This window comes from Acomys minous (assembly GCF_964271855.1).
Source record: "Acomys minous genome assembly, chromosome: 19".
Lineage (NCBI taxonomy): Eukaryota > Metazoa > Chordata > Mammalia > Rodentia > Muridae > Acomys > Acomys minous.
This window is the reverse complement of record NC_140499.1, coordinates 14,986,868-15,005,507: the sequence shown is the minus strand read 5'-3', so window position 1 is coordinate 15,005,507 and position 18,640 is coordinate 14,986,868. Positions and strand designations below refer to the sequence as shown.

Below are 18,640 nucleotides of genomic sequence, written 5' to 3'. Positions count from 1 at the left end.
TGTTAATACTTAAGTTAAAGATGTGTGTTGATTGTGCCATTTTTTTCCCCATTGCATTCGTAGTCTTATTTTATGCTTCAGTAATTCTAGCTGAGTTTGTTTTCTTCCTATAGTCTCTTGGCTCTGCTCTCTTTAGTCTGAAGTATTGCCTCCATAACTCTCTGTAGGCCTAATTTTGTGGACATGAATTCTTTTAGCCTCTTCTTATGTGGAAGCTTTTCCTTTTCTCCTTCAACCATGACAGATAGTTTTGCTGGGTATGCTAGTTGGCATCCATGTTCTTTTAGCTCTTCTGGCTTTTCAAGTTTTCTTTTTCTTTTTCTTTAAGAGACACATTTACTCAGGGACATGATCAGACATTTAGCAATCAACAACATGGGTGAAAAAGATATACAGTAAAACTCTTTGTTGAATTGCTTTACATGTTCCATAGAGCAGAAACTAAAATAACAATTTTAGTCAATGTTAAACAATTTTAAACAATTAGTCACAAATACAGTCCTGGTGTTCTTTTTGCCCATACACATGAGTATTTGCCTAAAAACATGTCTTCTTTGTAGCAGCTAGGTCCTGCCACCACTGTGTATGGCTGAGTTCACAAATCTGTTGTAACCTGTAACTTCCCTGTCACTTCTGTGGCTCTCCTCTCCTGCTAAGCTTTGTTCCTGCCACCAAAGCCACCAGGGCCACTGAAGTTTCCTCCTTGACCAAAATTGTCATTGGGGCCAAAACTGCCTCCACAACCACCACCCAAGTTTCTGGAACCACTCCAACCTCTCTGGCTGGAAGAGGCACTAGCCATCTCTTGCTTTGACAGGGCCATCGACAGTATGATATTTTTGAATAGCAATCTATCCACAGAGTCATGGTCATCAAAGGTGACAAAAGCAAACCCCTCTTTGCCCCACTGCCTCTGTCAGTCATGATTTCAATCACTTCAGTTTTCCCATACTGCTCAAAGTAGTCTCGTAGGCGATGTTCTTCGGTGTCTTCTTTAATACCACCAACAAAAATCTTCATTCCAGTTAAGTGAGCACCTGGTTTCTGAGAACTTTCTCTCGACACAGCCCTTTTGGGTTCGGCAACTCTTCCATCCGCCTTGTGTGGTCTGGCATTCATAGCGGCATCCACTTCCCCCACAGTGGCGAATGTGACAAACCCAAAGGCCCTGGATCTTTTCGTGTATGAGTCCTTCATTACCACACAGTCGGCGACGACGGTCCCCCATTGCGCAAAATGGCTCCTCGGGCTCTGGTCGGTTGTTTCGAAGCTCAGCCCTCCGATGAAGCAGCTGTTGTAGCTCCTTGGGAGACTCCGATTTAGACATGGTAGCAGGGCGATGGGAGCCATCAGCGATGCCAACCACCAGAAACCTTAAGTTTTCATCGAGAAATCAGTTGTTATTGATTACGTTTTCCTTTATATGTGACTTGTGGCTCCCCCCCCCTGCAGTTTTCAATATTCTCTCTTTGTTCTTTGTTTAATGTCTTAAATGTAATATGCTATGGGATATTTCGTTTGAGGTCCTGTCTGTTTGGAACTATGTGGGCTTCTTGTATTTCTTAATTTGGGGTGAGGGTCTATTCCATGATCCTGTTGACGATCTAATTATGTCATTGGCCTGGGATCATTTATTTTCATCTATGCCTGTGATTAGAGTATTTAGTCTTTTCATAATTTCTGCATTTAAAAATAATTTATTTATGTTTTCTGTTTATGTACATTGTGTTTGGCCTACATGTTTGTCTGTGTGAGGGTATTGGATCCTGGACTTATAGACAGTTGCGAATTGCTTTGTGGGTACTGGGAATTGAACCTGGGTCCTCTGGAAGAGCAGACAATATTTTTAACTTCTGAGCCATCTCTCCAGCTTCTCTTTTTGTGTATTTTTAATTTATATTTTTCTTTGAATGTTCCTCTATTTTATCTTCAACTCCTGATTTTCTATCTTCTACCCAAGCCACTCTACTAGGAATTTTCTAATTGAGTCATTGATCTTTTCAAATTCATCTTCATTGAAGGTTGCGTTCTCTTCAATTTTTTATCTCTCTACTAAATTCAGTTTTTTTTTCTTCTTTTTTTCCTCCCAATATTTTTTTGAGACAGGGCTTCTCTGTGTAGCTGTGGATGTCCTAGAAACGAACTCACAAAGACCTTCCTGTCTCTGTCTTCTAAGTGCTGAGGTTAAAGGTGTGTGCCACCACTGCCTGACCTGAATTCATTTTTTAGACCCCAGTTTGTCCAAAACACGTCATTAAGCAAAGTGCTTGTCTCTCTTTGGGCATCATCCAGGACCTCATTGCTTAAGTTCACAGATTTTTTCCCCCTATCTTCTTTTAACTCTTTGAAATCTTGGATCAAGCTCATGATTATTCTTTTAAATTCTATGTGTAGGGCTCATCTAGGTTAATTATTATTGGGAAACACTTCAGTAGGACTAGGGTGTTTAGAGAAATGCATACGGTCTTGGCATTTTACATCATCTGTGCTTTATGTTGTAACCTGGGCAGACAGACTTCTTTCCTTGGTTGCGTGTCTGATGTAGGATTCTAGCTTGCTTCAGGTTGGGCCAATATAAACCAGAGCTGAGCCTGAGAGTGTGGGGGTAATCCTTGGTTCATTGCCACAACAAAGGTTGTCTATTTGTTTTGGGTGTGGAGTTAAGATAATAAATTGTGTTGTACTAGGCCATATACAATGCTTTGAGTATTTTGTTATATCAGCAACAGAAAAGCAATGTGATGCAGTTTTGTTTTGTTTTGTTTTGTTTTTTTAGTTCCTGATTTTCTTTGTGTTTTTTTGTTTTGGTTTTGTTTTATGCATCGACCTTAAATTCTTCAGCCATGCTGAATTTACTTGTTAGTTCTGGTAACTTTTTTCCTAAAGCCCATTGCGGTGAGTTAGCGCCCCCCCTTTTTTTTTCTGTTTCATGCCTTGCTACGCTGTCATCTCTAGTTCAGAGTTGGCTGCAGGTGGTAATACTGAGCATCTTTATCTTGTTCCTAATCTGTACAGGGAGATTTTCAACGCCTCACTATTACATATGATGGAAACTATGTGTTCTCAGATTCCTGTTGCATTGGGGACTGAACCTTAAGCCTCACACAGGCTAAGCAAGCTCTCTACCACTGAGCTGGATCCCAGTGCCATCTTTTTGTAGTTTCTTTTTATCAGTTTGAATTTTCTGAGGTTATTTTCCCATCAACAACAGATGTTGGATAGTTTTCAAATTATTTTGGACAGATCATTTATTGAGATCACCATATGGTCTTCTGGGCTTTTAATGTAGTAAATTATATTAATTGAGTTTGAATGGTAAAGCAATCTCATATTCATTGACTATTCCTACCCTACTTTGCCATGATATAGTATTCCTTCTGGTTACATTGTTTCAATTGTGGAAAATTGTATAAATTGTGAATTTATCATAATGAGGGAAATTGATCTGTCATTTTCCTATCTTGCAATGATTTTGTTATGTTTCAATAGCAGGCCAATACTAACCCTGGAGAATTAATACAGAAGTATTAACTTCACTTCAGTTTTCTAAAAGAGTTTGAATAGAATTAATGTTACTTTTTACTCAAATGACTGGTGGAGTTCAGCAGTGTAGTCTTCTGTGCCTGGAGATGTCAATGTGACATAATTTTAAACAATAAATTTAATTTGTTTAATAGAGGAGAACTACTTAGGTTGTCTGTTTCTTAAGGAGTGAATTTTGACTGTGTTTCCTAGTAATTTTTTCATTTCATATAACTAATTGAATTCACTGGTGTAAAGTTGTTTATAACATTCTCTGTCTTTTTATTGGCCGTTTATCACTCATTATATCATATTTCACATAATGTAAATATCTCAGGCTATTCTCAAAACTACAGTCATCTTGCCTCTGCCTCACTGTACTGGGATTACCAGTGTGTCCACACACAAGTGGCTCTTACCTCTTGTCATGGTCGTTTGTATCTTGTTTTATTTCCTAATCAAACTAATTACAGTGTTCTTAATTTTAACAATCTTTTTAAAACAGCCACGTTTTTGTTTTCTTTATTTTTTTCTGTCTTCTAAATGTTTTCAATTAGTTTATTTCTATCTTCTTTATTATTCCTTTTATTCTGACCACTTGGGTTTTTAAAACCCAGTGTTTTATCTATATAAACTTATGGAATGAAGAATGATAATTTGCTAAATGTGTTCAGTATGTACTTATCAAATTATGTTAAGTTACCTTTCTATCTCCTTAAACATTTGCCAACTTCAATTTGCTCTTTTCCTTCCTTGTTTTATGCACAGAGGTTTCAGCTCTCTTTGAAACATTTCTTTTTTTAATTCTAATTTTTGGAGAGTATAAGATAATTATAACATTTCCCTTCACTTTCTTCCCGTTTCCATAAACCTTCATTACTCTGTTTCAAATTCATGACCCTTTTTTCATTGTTATTACACACACACACACACACACACACACACACACACACACACACACACCCCTAAGTTTAACTTGTGCAGTCTGTATAATGTTATTAATGAATATGTTGTCAGGGCTGACCATTTGATATTAGAAAACTAAATTGATGCACTCATCCCTGGAGAAGACTGTTTCCCCTGCTCTAAGCATGCCTGTGGTTTTCTTTTCTATGGGGCTGGGGTCTTGTGGGCTTTTCCCAATGCACTTTGACATATCTATTGGTGCCACTCTTGTCCAACTAATGTTTAAATTGACATGTTGGTAAGGCTTTCTGGGTCTAACGTTACTAGGAGACACAATTTCATAGTAAACTTCCTAGTCTTCTGGTTCTTATGCTCTTTCTGCTCCCTGTTCTACAGTGTTCCCTGAGCCTCTGCTATAGAATTGTTTTGTAGATGAATCCACTGGGACCAGCTCCAAAACTCTGTGTTTTGATTAGTTGTAGTTTTCTGTAGTAGCGTTTGACTGCTGCAAAGAACTGTTTTCTTGATGAAGGCTTGAAGATCCATTTCCGTGGGTACAAGGTCAGATGTTTAAACCGTTAGACATTATGCTGACTGTAGGTCCTCCTCCACTAACCATGACTTCACAAGCATTAAGTAGTTAGTCAGGTTTCCAGGAGTAGGCATAGTTGCCTTCTTGTCTAGTGGGTTTGGGGTCCAATTAGAGAGCTGTTAGTTACTGCCAAGGTATGCATGCCATTACTGCACTTTTATGGCTACCAGGCCATGGTGGTCCCTGATGTGGTCCATATGTGTCATAGCTAGGTAGGACGGCTGGTTGTCTCCTTTGGAAGTTTGCATGATTCTTTTTGGGTACAATGAAAGCTGGTGCTCAGGGAGGGGCTTTTGGTTCAGTTCCAGCTCAATGTCCTCTGAGCCCTTCTGATTCTGACATGCATGGCATCTTTAGCAATGGGGACCTTCTACTTCTGGGTACAACAGGAACAAGCTGTATGTTTGGGGAGTCTCTTGAACAGCCATGACCAATAACTCAAAAGCTGCTTGTCATGTCTGGTATTGGGGGCTTTGTTAGGTGGTCTTTGGTTCTTGGAGGAAGAATTGTCAGCCCAGATGAGAAAACTTTATTTAGACTATATATATATTTATACAAAGAATTATATGTATGCTAGAGGTTTTTTTTTTGAGAGTTACTAGTATGATTTCTTATAACTTTTTCAGACATCTTTATAGTTATTTTAACCTTCTTCCGGAACCCTTGCCTCCCTGTCTACCCAACTTCAAGGTCCCTGTTTTTGTGTGAATTCATCAAGTCCAGTTTGTGTTGCCCAAATTCTTCTGGGTGTGGAGCCTGCCCTTGGTCATGTTCAACCTATCAGGGGTTCCACTGTGGTTCTCTTATAGCAGCAGAAAAAAAATAGCTCCTCAAACATGGATGAGACATCATGCTGACCTCTCTGATTCCATGCTGGGTTTCATCTGGCTTGAGCCATGCAGGTTTTGTACATGCTGTCACAATTGGTTTCTTATGTGCAGCTGCCCTATTGTGTCCAGAGAACACCATATTCTTATCACTATCTACTACCTCTGCTTCTCCCTGTCCTCTGCGCTCTTCCATGAAGATCCCTGAGACTTTGGAGGAGGGGTATGACACAGATGTCCCATTTAGAGATGAGCAGGTCACAGCCTTTTATTCTCTAGGTGTCAAGAAGTTGTAGGTCTGCAAGAAGAAACTTCTCTGCTGAGAGTTCAGAATAACACATTAGGCTACTTTCTATTTAGCAGAATAATAGAAACAGGTTCGCTCCTGATGCCCCTGACCTATGTAATCACCATAAGGCACATGGGTTCCATTTCCTGGAGTCAGACTTAGATCCAAGCAGAAAGTGGTTGGCTACACCCATAAAGTTTATGTCACTTTTGTAGCAGTAGGCATTGCCCGGCCAATCTTTATAGAGTCTCATAGGGTTTGTTGCTGGGTAAGATTGATGATTGTATTTCTTCTTGGCTAGTGTGCGCAGAAAATTATGTCACTACGAAAGCTAGTCAGTAGGAATGAAGCTTCCAGTAAGCAGACGCTAGATTTCTCCATGCCAAGTAGGTGGGTTTTTTTTGTTTTTGTTTTTTTTTGCAATAGTGTCTTACCATCAAGTTACTAACAGCAACAGCCTGTAAAGTTTGGGAGGTCTATGGGACCCCAGTGGCTATGGTATTATACCCCCATTATAGGGTGGGGGAGAATATTATTCTATTGTTTCCTCCATTTAAATTCTTGCTTTTTTTTGAGACAAGGTCTCTTTTATGTGGCCTTGGCTGGCCTTGAACTCATTATGTAAATTAGTCTGACCTTGAAATCCTCCCATCCCCCTACCCCTGCCAAGTGCTGGCATTAAAGGTATGCACCACCATGCTCAGCTTAAATTTTTTTTTGTCTATGTATATGCATAGAGTTTAAGAAGTTTCTACAGTAGTGGATTTCTCTATGGCCTTTTGCAAAGAACTTTAATTATCTATAGTTTCTTCACATTCCCTCCTTTTCCTGCTCCTTACTTCACACATTATTTCTCCCCTTTCCCCCTTCATAACACTGTATACCATCTACCGTTCCTTGAAAGGTTTTCCCCTCCCCCATGGCCTCTTACTAATTTCCTAAACACTAGGAGTATTCTAAATAAACCATACACACCTAAAGATTCAAAGCTAACATCCACGTAGGGGAAAAAAGCAGGAAATGCTTCTCTGTCTGGTTAGCTCACTTGGGATGACCATGTCTAGTTCTGTTTATTTAGCTGTAAATTTAATAATTTCAGTTTCTTAATAGGCAAGTAATATTCCATTGTGTAAATATACCACATTTTCATGATCTATTTATCAGTTGATAGACATCTGTGTTGTTTCCATGTCCCCCTTATTGTACATAGGTAAACAATAAACATTGATGAGCAGGTATCTTTATAATAAGATACAGAGGCCTTTGGGTATACACCCAAGAGTGTGGTACATCGGAACCATGTGGCTTCTCTGTTTCTGTCTCTTTGAGGAATCTCCATACTCATATCTGATTGCATCAGTTTTCACTCTCACCAACAGGGAGTGTTTTCCTTTCCCCACATCTATGCCAAAATTTGCTTTCATTTGTTTTTCTTGTTTTGTTGTTGTTGTTTTGTTCTTCGATCTTAACCCATTTAGGCTTGGGTAAGATGAAATCTCAGAGTTATTTTAATATGTATTTCCTTGATGGTTAGAATGTTGTACATTTAAAAAATATTTCTCAGCCATTTATATTTTATCTTTCAATAAATCTATTTAGTACCATGCCCCAGTTTTTAGTTGTTTTTTTCCTTGATATTTAGGTTTTTGTTTTGTTATTTATTTGCTTATTTATATTTTAGACACCCATTCCCTGCCAGATGCACAGCTACAAAATATTTTTTCTCATTCCATAGGTGGCCACTTCATTCTAATGAGCTTGGTTTTTGCTGGAGGGATCCATTTATGTTTTGTTTGGTCCCATTTGCCAGCTGTTGGTCTAAATAACTGCACTACTGGTGTCCTGTTTAGCAAGTCCTTCTCTGTGTTCTCTTAGTTACTTTTTCAACTGCTGTGACAAGTTAACATGACCGAGACAACTTATCAAAGACAGTGTTTAATTTAGGGCTCTCAGTCACAGAGTGTTAGAGTCCATGGCCATAGCAGGGAGCATGGCGGCAAGAAGGCATGGGGCTTGGAGTGATGGCTGAGAACTCACTTCGCCATCTGCATCCCAATTCAGGAAGACTGTTAACTTTGGATGACTCAGGCTCTTGAAACCCCAAAGCCAGTCTCCTGTGACACACCTCCTCCAACAAGACCACACTTCTTAATCCTTTTCAAACAGTTCCTCTAACTGGGAACCGAATATTCAAACACGTGAGTCTGTGGAGGCCACTCTCATTCAAAGCACCACAAGTGTCTATAAACTCGAGGGCTGTGGTCGTTTGAATTGGCTGGCCTCTATAGTATTGGGCATTGGAATTCTCAATCCTTAGTAGGTTTCGCAGTTTGGGTAGGATTAGGAGGTATGTCTTTTCGGGAGAAAATATGGCAAATCAGAGTAAGGAGCTTTGTTTCAAAGTCATGAGTCACTTCTCTCACCACCCTCTCCAGCCATTCCTTCTAGCCCGTGTCCGTTCTATTGTGACTTCCATAGCCGTCACAGTTTGCTGCCATGTGGTCTAACTATACGCTCCGCCTTTCTCTTCTGCATTCTGCTCTCTCCAGAGTATTCTTAGACCTGCCGCTGCCTGCCCACCTCACTCCTTCTCCCCAGCCTATTCCATCTTCTTTCGACTCACTCACTGCCTTCTTTGGCCAGAGTCAGGGTACTCCTGGTTCTGCCTCTGCTGCCCTAATGGATCTGGACCCTATGTCCTGCCTAAGACAACTCCAGAGTCAACTTCTTTCTTCCACTTGCTAACCTATGAGCCACTCCGCTTCTTGCACCAGTGTGGGGATGCTTGGTATATGTATGAGCCCAGTGCTACAGGACATTAGAGCCCAGGATATCAGAGTTTGACCTCTATAGCCTAAAGAGACCCTAAGATTGAAAACCAAGCATCATTTCTTTGGTCTATAACCTGTCCAACTGGGGCATCAACAACCAAAAAACTGAACACCCACTTAACCAAGCCAATACTAGATATTTGTGCCAAAAAACACCACAATTGTCATAACTTCAGATGTCTAGATCCTAGGACATGAACAACCAAGACAATATGACTCCTATATAAGCCATCACCCAATTGCAATATGCACCGGGGGAATCAATATAACTTAATCACAAGACAAGGACTTCAAGATGCCCATTATTAATATGTTCAAGGACCTTCAAGAGATTATGAATAAATGCCTCAATTAAGACCAAGAAAACAGAAAACAAACAGTTGGATAGAATAATGAAAACAATTTAAAATACGAAAGTTGAGAATTTAGCAAAGAAATAGAATCTCTGAAGAAAATCCAAACTTGAAATAAAACTTGAAAAGAAAAACTCAAGAAATCAAACAAAGACTTCAGAGACAATCCTCACCAACATATTGAAAGAAACAGAAGAGAGAATTTCAGATCTTGAAGAAAAAGTAGAAGAGATGAATAATTCGGTCAAAGAAAGTCTTAGGCCAAAAGCATAATGCAAAATGCATACAGGAAAATCAGGACACTATGAAAAAATCAAACCTAAGAATAAGCTATAGAGGAGGAGGAGAAACCTAAATCAAAAATAGAAAGTATTTTTAACAAAATCATTGAAGAAACTTAATCTGACAAAGAGATACCTATCAAGGTGCCAGAGGAACACAGAGCATCAAATAGAGAGGAATATTAAAGAAACTCTGTATGACACATAGCTATCAAATGTACAAACAAACAAGTAAAATGAACAAAGAAAGGATATTAAAAGCTGCAAAGGAAATGGACCAAGTCACAAAAAAACAAAACAAAACAACAACAAACGTGCTCATTAGAATAACATCAGACTTCAGTGGAGACACTGAAATCCAGAAAGGCCTGGACAGATGTTCTACAAACTCTGAAAGACTACAGATGCCATCTCAGACTACTATCCCCACCAAATGCTGAGTGACAGTCAATGGAGAAAGATAAGAACTCGTGATAAAAACAAAGTTAAACAATTCCTGTTCACCATGCTTCATCTACAGGAGACACTAGAAGGAAAACTTCAGTATGAAGAGAATAATAATTACCCCCAAGAGGAGAGAAGTAACCCACAGTTTCAGAACAATTAAGCAAAAGAGGAAGAAAAGACTTCAACAACAAAATAATAGGAATTAATAAACACTATTCAATAACAACTCTTAACACTCATGGTCTCCTGTAATAGAAAGACTCAGGCTAACAGATCAGATTTGAAAACAGGGTCTATCTGCTCTATCTGGGAAATACACATTGACATCAAGGTAGCCATCATCTCAAGGTAAAGGATACTGAAGGTATGCCAAGCAAGTGGACCCAAGAGGAAAGCAGATGTAGCTATTTTAATATCTCACCAAACAGATTTCAAACCAAAACTAATCTGAGATAGGGAAGGTCACTGCATACTCACTATAGAAAAAAGCCACCTAGAGGACATTACAATTCTAAAACATTTACTCACCAAACAGAAGAGTTTGCATAAAAGAAACACTATTGGGTCTAAACCCGCATACTGACCCTCACATGGTGATAGTGAAGACTTCAATACACTGCTCTCACCAATAGATGGGTCATCTAGATGAAAACTAAACAGAGAGATGCTGGGGTTGAGTAACATCATAAGTCACATGGGCATAGCAGCCATCCACAGGACATTCTGCCCAAACATGCCCATCTTCTGCTATTTCCTTACATTCCTTTCCCCCCCTGTGTTATAAAGTTCTTATTGTACAAGAGTTTGACTTGTCTGGTGAGAGATAGTCCTTGGGAGGGCATTATAAAAAGTAAGTAGTCCTTACAGTCTGTCATTTGCATTTAAGGGGGCTACTGATTTTTTGCCTTTCATTTTGTACCTTGCTACTTTGCTGAAAGTGATCATCAGCTGTGAACGTTTCTTGGCGGAGTCTTTAAGCTCTTATGTATAAAATCATATCATCTGCAAATAAAGATACTCCAACAGCTTCCTTTCCTACTTCTATCACCGTGAACTCCTTCCATTGCCTCATTGCTCTAGCTAAGACTCATGCACTATATTGAATAGGTGCGGGAAAAGTCCTTGTCTTGTTTCTGATTTTCAGAGACAAAAAACTAAACATAATTTCATCTCAGACTATTAATATTAGGAAAAAGATATCAACGTACGAAGCATTTAAAAAAACTAAAATGATGAATATAAATACTATTTTATTAATGTTGTTTTCTGCTTTTGAAAGTTTCCCTAGGGGGTTGGAGAGATGACTCAGAGGCTAAAATATCATATTGCTTTTGTAGGGGACCCCAACGGGGTTCTCAGTGCCCAATTGTGTGTCTTGCAAGACCTATAGTAACTCACAGCTAACTGTAATTCCTGGTGGATCTGACACTGCTGGCTGCTCATGAGCATATACCCATACTCAAACTCATAGACATACACATAATTTAAAATAGTAAAAATAAATGTTAAAAAAATAAAATTGCACTGGGATTATATGGATCTCCTCATCTTTTGGAAATATCCACTTGCTTGGGAAAAGATGTCATGTAAAATCTACAGAGACTAAAATTGGATATAATATTAAAAATTGGTAATTGGGCAAATGAGGACTTTCACTTTGTACAACATTGGAGTAAGGGGAATTATATTAAAATCAAATTAATTTAGTGTAAAACACAAATAAATAAAAGGAAAGATAGAAAACATGCAAGGCAGGAAATTTATTAATAAAATCACACACACACACACACACACACACACACACACACACTCACCACTTGGTTGTAAAAGGTAAGTTAGAGAGACTGAAGATGAAGTGCAATGGCCAAGCAGTTGTGTAACATCTGCAAAGCACACAATAAAGACCTTATAATTCTATGAACTGCTGCTGCGTGTGAAGAGGCCGGTTCTGCTGATCCAAAGCTGCAGGATCTTCATGATACAGGGCAACAACAGGATAACCTAGAGGAGTCCCAGTGAGGATCCAGTATTGATGGTGCAGCAGAGGCCAGAGGCTTCAAAAAAGACCAATCACTCATTACAGTGAAGATCTATCCGCAAGTAAAGTTGTTTGGTGTGTGTGTGTGTGTGTTGGGGGCATACTGTGTGGCACACTGTGATGCACTGTGACACACTGCAGCTTCCACGATGAGATAGTTTCTTTTTTAATTTTTTTACATTATTTATTTATTTATTTATTTATTCTTTGTTTTCTTTTGGGGGGTAGGTTTCAAGGGCAAAGGGTGGATATGGACAGACAGGGAAATGAATGGGACTGGGGTGCATGGTGTGAAATCCACAGTCAACAGAAGTTTAAAAACAAAAACAAAATTTATTTATTTTTATTATTGTAAGAAATGATGTGCATGGAAAAAATAATTCAAATTCTAGAAAATCAAAATGCAGTGATTAGCTGGTAGGGAATAGTCCCATCATTCTGTAACTCTCTCTGTCGTATGAGTTTTCATTGCCTTGCTGGTTAGCTCTGTCAAACTCCATGAACCCATGATAAGAAGTTGACGAGTGGTGCTCACTGGATACTATGGGTTATTACCAAATATGTTTTATGTCTTTGTACTTTTCATACTGCTTGGGATTCTGATACATAAATAAATATATCTTTTTAAATTTAGAAATACAGCGTGTACCCTAGCATATAGGATGGCATTTATATTCTGATTCTCTAAATATAATAATATTAATTTTAATTTGATGAAATATAGCATGCTGAAGTCTTTTCCAGTTCCATAAACAAACTAAAAACCAACAAAAGTATCTGCATCACACTTCAAGAGTAATGAGTTCAATCATGTTAAGGTTATAATTTTGTTAGTCTGTTAATTTTTTCCCTCTCAATGCAACTAGAAATTAATTCTTTGTCAGTCTTAACAATTAGTGTTCTTATCTTTTTTTATGAAATAAAGATGACATTACATCAGAATCTTTTCATTTTTCTTCCTTCAAAAAATTCACAGTAATAGCCTAGTCGTGACAAGCATTTGAAAATATCTACTTAGAAAAACAAAATTCAGGATTTTGCAACCATTTCTACCACGTACCTTGTTAGGCACGCTGCTAAGTTAAGAGTCCTCCCTCACACTAATCCTAAACTTCTTTTATTTCAATTCCTTGTGTACTTCCAAAAGGCTCTTAATTATTACTTTCCACTCTTGATAAATTGGAGGTTCACACTGGGGATTTAGATTTTGTTTTGTTTTTTTCAGATTGGGTGTCCATTTGGATTTCTCTAGTGTTTGTTTATGGTTAGGTCCAGGATTATTTTTGTAGCAATCCCACACAGTGGTCTTTCTTGAGGACTGAATTCACAGGCAGATGTCTATCTGTCTTAGCACCAATAACACTGGCTTTCATCAGATGTTGGGAGGAAAGTCCACTGACACAGCCCCTCTCCAATTATTAGATGTATTGACCCAAAGTATTCTGATCTTAATTAATAGTCTCCGAGATATCAAACTTTTGACAGTTAGTTTTGGCATCCATTTTCTCGGTCTTGTTTCTGTATTTATCAGTCAGCTCTTACTACAAAGATATTTAGTCACTATTTTGTTTACTTATTTTTTCCCTACATCATACACTTCCTGAGGATTGAACTATGCCCCTCTTGCAAGAGGAAGCATGCTAAAGCTAGACCCGGTTCTGAGCCATCATCCCTGTCTGCTCCTGGTTTTTCTTGCTCTCCTCAGGTGAGGCTGCATGCTGCTGTGATGCATTTCCATGGAGCCTGATTGTCGGAGTCCGCGATGCTCCTTAGTGCTCCTTTCTGAAAGCCAGGATCTGCGATTATGTACCACAGAGACCCTCAGCCATGGCTGCTAGGTTAGTTACGCCTTACACTTAGTATTGGCCCTGGGTGTTAAAATACTTTTACCCTGAAGTGCTCTTCCTGGAGAGTTCTCAGTTCTGCTTTAATTTCCTTTGCTTCCAGGATGCTATTCAGTACTCTCAAGACTGTTTTTTGTTCATGATTTTTTAAAATAAAAAATTTGAGATTATTACACAATTACATCATTTGCTACTTTCCTCCCTCCAAACCCTCCCATATACTTCTCGTTGCTCTCTTTCAACTTCATAGCTTCTTTTTTCATTTATTGTTGTTTATGCATATATATATATACACACACATATATATAGGTAGATATAGATATAGATATAGATATAGATGATATAGATATAACCTGCTCAGTCTGTGTAATGCTACCTGTATGCTTTTAGGGCTGACCATTTGGCACTGGATGACTAAGTGGTGTGCTCTTCACTAGGGAAGACCATCTTTCCTGCTCTCAGCATTCCTTAGTTGCGCATAGTCCTTTGTGTATGGTTGAGGCCTTCCGGGCTTTCCCCATTCACTTAGGGATAACTAGTGCTGTTGTCCTTGTTCAACTGTTGATCAGGCAGTCATGCTGGTGAGACTTTACGGCTGTAGCTTCTCACATTACTTGGAGACACAATTTCAACGCAAACTACCTGATCCTCTGGCTCTTACAATCTCTCTGCCCCATCATCCACAGTGTTCCCTAAGCCTTAGGTGCGTCCAATGGGACTGGGCTTCATTCCTCTGCACATTGATCGGTTGCACTTCTGTGCAGTGGCCTCTGTTGCAAAGAGAAATGTTCTTTATGAAGGATGAAGACTACATTTACCTGTGGGTTAGAGTACAGCTCTGCTTGTTACCTTTGTGGTCCTTATAATCCTCTTAATATATAACTGTGTGAGTTTATAAAGGGGGCTCCCAGCCCGTCACTGGGCAGTGTCATTGGCATACTCAGTAACAATGCTTGATCTCTTTCAGGCATTGCTGCTGGAGCAGATTAATGATTCAACCACCATCTCTGAAAACAACCTGCAGATGTAGATTGCTAATAATGATCATTACCCTTAGAAAGACTTTGGAAAAACAGATTTTTCAACAAGGTTAGGTAGAGATGTTTTTGCTAGTGGCTCTGACATAGAAAGTCTTAGGGAAGAATGGATTGTTTAGCAAAGTAAGGTAAAGATATTTTTGCTAGTGGCCCTGATGCAGGAAATCTTAGGGGACAATCGAAGTTTAGAGAAAGTACATTCTTATTAGTAAAGTTGGGGACTTTTTGAGGTCGGCAAAGCAAAAACAATGGCCATAGCAGCACTGGCTGATGTGACTCTTTCAATCTGGGCTGGTGACTGAGATGACGATTGACTACTTTATTCTATTTTTCTGCCCTCAGCTTCTTGATATGATTTAATAAAACATATGAATGGGTGGATGAGCACCTTTAGGACTTAAAATAGAAATGGCTGGTTATTTTTATATAGGAGTTTAGATTAGTGGTTCTTTTAAGATCTTCATACGATTACTTCTTAAGGTAATTGATTCCTTCTTTGTAGTCGCAAACTGCAGTCTGCCAGTAAAGAAAAGCTGGCTGAAAAATGACCTTGCTTGCTTATGCTCTGTTAATATGTAACAAGTTGCTTATGTGCAAATGTATGTGGGTTCTTGGAAATATGTTATTATTCATGTTTGTTCCTCACCCATAATACATAAAACATTAGATCATGTGAAGGTATTGGGGAACATGATTTTCTTACGTATACCCACTGTAATCATTTATTACAGGGAGATACAATGTAAATACACTGTGAGAATAAGGACAAAAACAGGAAGTAAAAGAAGATGGATGGGAAGAAGAACAGAAGATAAGAATGAAAATAAAAAGATAATAAAACAGAACAAGCAGCTTGTTAAAACCTACCTGCTGGGGTTTGCCTTACTTCGTCGTCATAGTGTGTGTGTGTGTGTGTGTGTGTGTGTGTGTGTGTGTGTGTGCATGTGTGTGTGCGTGTGTGTATGTGTATGTGTGTGCGCGCGTGTGTATGTGTGTGTGTGTGTGTTTCTTTTCTCTCCTCTTTCCCTTTCTTTTTTAGACGTTTCCCAACATCAGTGGAAGCTCCGCTAAGGAGCCATCAGCCCTAGCCCCAGCTTGTCACCATCAGTGGAAGCTATTGCCGGTAACTATCAGTTCCGGCCTGAAAGGTTGCAACCTCAGAGAAAGTCTGCAGGGTTACCAATCAGCCAGTCACAGCATTCACGCTCCGCCTCAGTTTTCCCCAATTGATGTTGAAGCTGGACTTTCCGGCACTCGAACAGCAGGACCTGGATGTTCTGGCGCCTTGAAACAGGGGCCTGAGGCGAGGTAAGCTCTCTCTTCAGCGTGGAGCCTCTGGCTGGTGAGTGTCCTATCAGGACAGGCGAGTAATCAAAGTTGAAGTGTGTGTGTGTCCCTCAGGATGGGACAAGGTGACTCTAAAGAGAGAAGGTTCTTTATTGATGTTATTAAGCATATACTTAAGAAAAAAGGAATTAAGATTCGTGCTGGTCGGCTGACTGATTTTCTTTGTTTTATACAGCCAGCCAGGCCCTGGTTCCCAGACCAGGGAACTTGAGATGTAGAAACATGGGAAAAGGTAGGCACAGATATTAAGATCTGCTTGATAGAAAATGGAGGGAAAGACATGCCTCTCACAGCGTTTGCTATTTGGCATGTGCTCAAGTAAGCTTTGGCAGATGCCAAGGAGCTCCTGTGTACTCCCTCTCTCCTTTACAAAGGATGTAGGGAAAGTGTTTATCCTGTGGCAGAAGAGTCTGGGGAAGACAGCCCAGGAGCAGATAGTAAAGAATCTGAAAAAGAGGAATTACCCTTAGAAGAGGACCCTGACTTGGGAAAGGAGGCAGTAAAGTATGCTATCCCCGAATGGCCTCCCTTGCAGCGTCTGACTACAGGTCATTCCACGAGACCCCCTGAAGAGTGTAGGAAGAAACAAAAGGGGCCTATGAGATTCACCACCACTCTACTATGTGGTCAGGCTGGACAGGGAGGTGAGTCACTAGGACGTTTTAATATCTGAAAACTCTAAAATCATAAAAAATTCTTTAAAATATCAATTGGACTTGTCATTTCTTAAAAATAATTACAGATAAATAAAAGCCTTTGTTTGACTTCTATGCCTGGACACTAAACAAGTACAAAACAAAAGAACAAACAAACAAACAAGCAAACAAAAAACAGATTGACTTCTGAAGTCAAAGCTTCGTTAACTCTTTTAGAACCAGATCAGTCCTGTGGCACTAATGTTAATCTATAGGTCGGCCTCAGGCAGGCTGCTTTGATTATTGATGGTAATAAATAATTCCCCCCCCACACACACATGAAAGACTTACACACTAAAGGGGAAGCTAATAGGAATTATTGTTGTCTTTAGGAAACTAAAGGGCAAGCCCATTAACTTGTATACTAACTCTCCAATTGTAGTCAGGCCATTTCCCTATATTAAAACTGCCCCACCACCTTCTGGCTGCTCCACTTCCAGCCCTACTTTCAGAGTTATAAATCCAGTGTCTTGCATCAATCTGAAAAATTGCGTTTTCTTTATGGAATTCTATGCTTCCTGATCCTACACATAAAGGTAAGGGTGAAGTTGGTTCCTTGACAGGAGTCACTGCCTTCTCTAGGGAGGCACTCAATAGAGCCATGCACTGCTTGGCTGCTGTGCTCTGCTTTCTGTTCCACCTTGCCTGCAAAGCTGCTGTGCGCTCATGCAGAACTGCTCGGAGTGCTCCGCGCCCATGCATGCTGTCCTGATGAAAACTATTCATAAATACGTGGATGTTCATTTTTATATTATTTACACCTTTGCTAAACCTGGAGAGGTTTTCAAGGATGTGGTGCAACATTTGTTTTACTACTTTGCAATTTTAGGAATGACAAGGACTTTAAAGACAGACAATGGCCTTGTTTATACTTCAAAAGCTTTAAAGACTTGATGTTTAACTTTTAATATTTCACACTCAACTAGAATTTCCGGTAATCCACAGGGATGGGATGTTATAAAAATGAGCCCATAAGACCTTAAGGGCACAGATATCTAAATTACAAAATGGAGATTATAAATACATCCTCATCATACTTTAAATTTACTCCTAACCCTCTAATAAAATAAAAAGACTAACCAAACGATTGAATGGAGCAGATGTTTTATTCCGGGAGAAGCTTTGCTTTGTATGTTTCCACAGGATGCTGACCACCTTTAAGGATGCCAAGACCAGTTGATTGTACCAGGACTTCCTCCATTGACTTGAAGACAGAGATTTGCACCTCTGCCACTTCCTTTGCACCCGCCTCAGCCATCAACATTTGCAGCCTCTCTGATCACGTTGGATACTCATCAAAAGAAAAGACTGAGGCCACGGCTCCTGCACCTCCTACCTCTTATGGGCTCTAATCCTGTGTTGCTTCACTCTTTGCTGTTATATACAGAGGAAATAAAAAAAATGCAGGGGATATTTTAAAAAGTCACTAAAATGGGTTTCCCATACCAGGCACAGTTTCCCTCTTGTTGATGGCAGTCTTAAGTCCAATTAGAGACCTCTTAGTTGTCACCAAGGTATGTGTGCCACCACTGCACCTTAGGGTTAAGGTTCTGCTAGGGTTAGCCACTCATTTACTTCATAGGCATCCTAGCCTGGTAGCATCATTGGTTGCCTCCCTTCTTTGGAAGGTT

The 18,640-nt window shown here is 39.5% G+C and overlaps 1 pseudogene across 1 annotated transcript; it reads right to left on the bottom strand.

The window, feature by feature from the left end:
- Positions 1–652: 652 nt before the first annotated feature.
- On the bottom strand, positions 653–1,327 carry LOC311590234 (heterogeneous nuclear ribonucleoprotein A1-like; annotated as a pseudogene). The gene has a single exon. The product of its transcript is annotated as a heterogeneous nuclear ribonucleoprotein A1-like (transcript).
- Between the last annotated feature and the right edge of the window lie 17,313 nt (positions 1,328–18,640).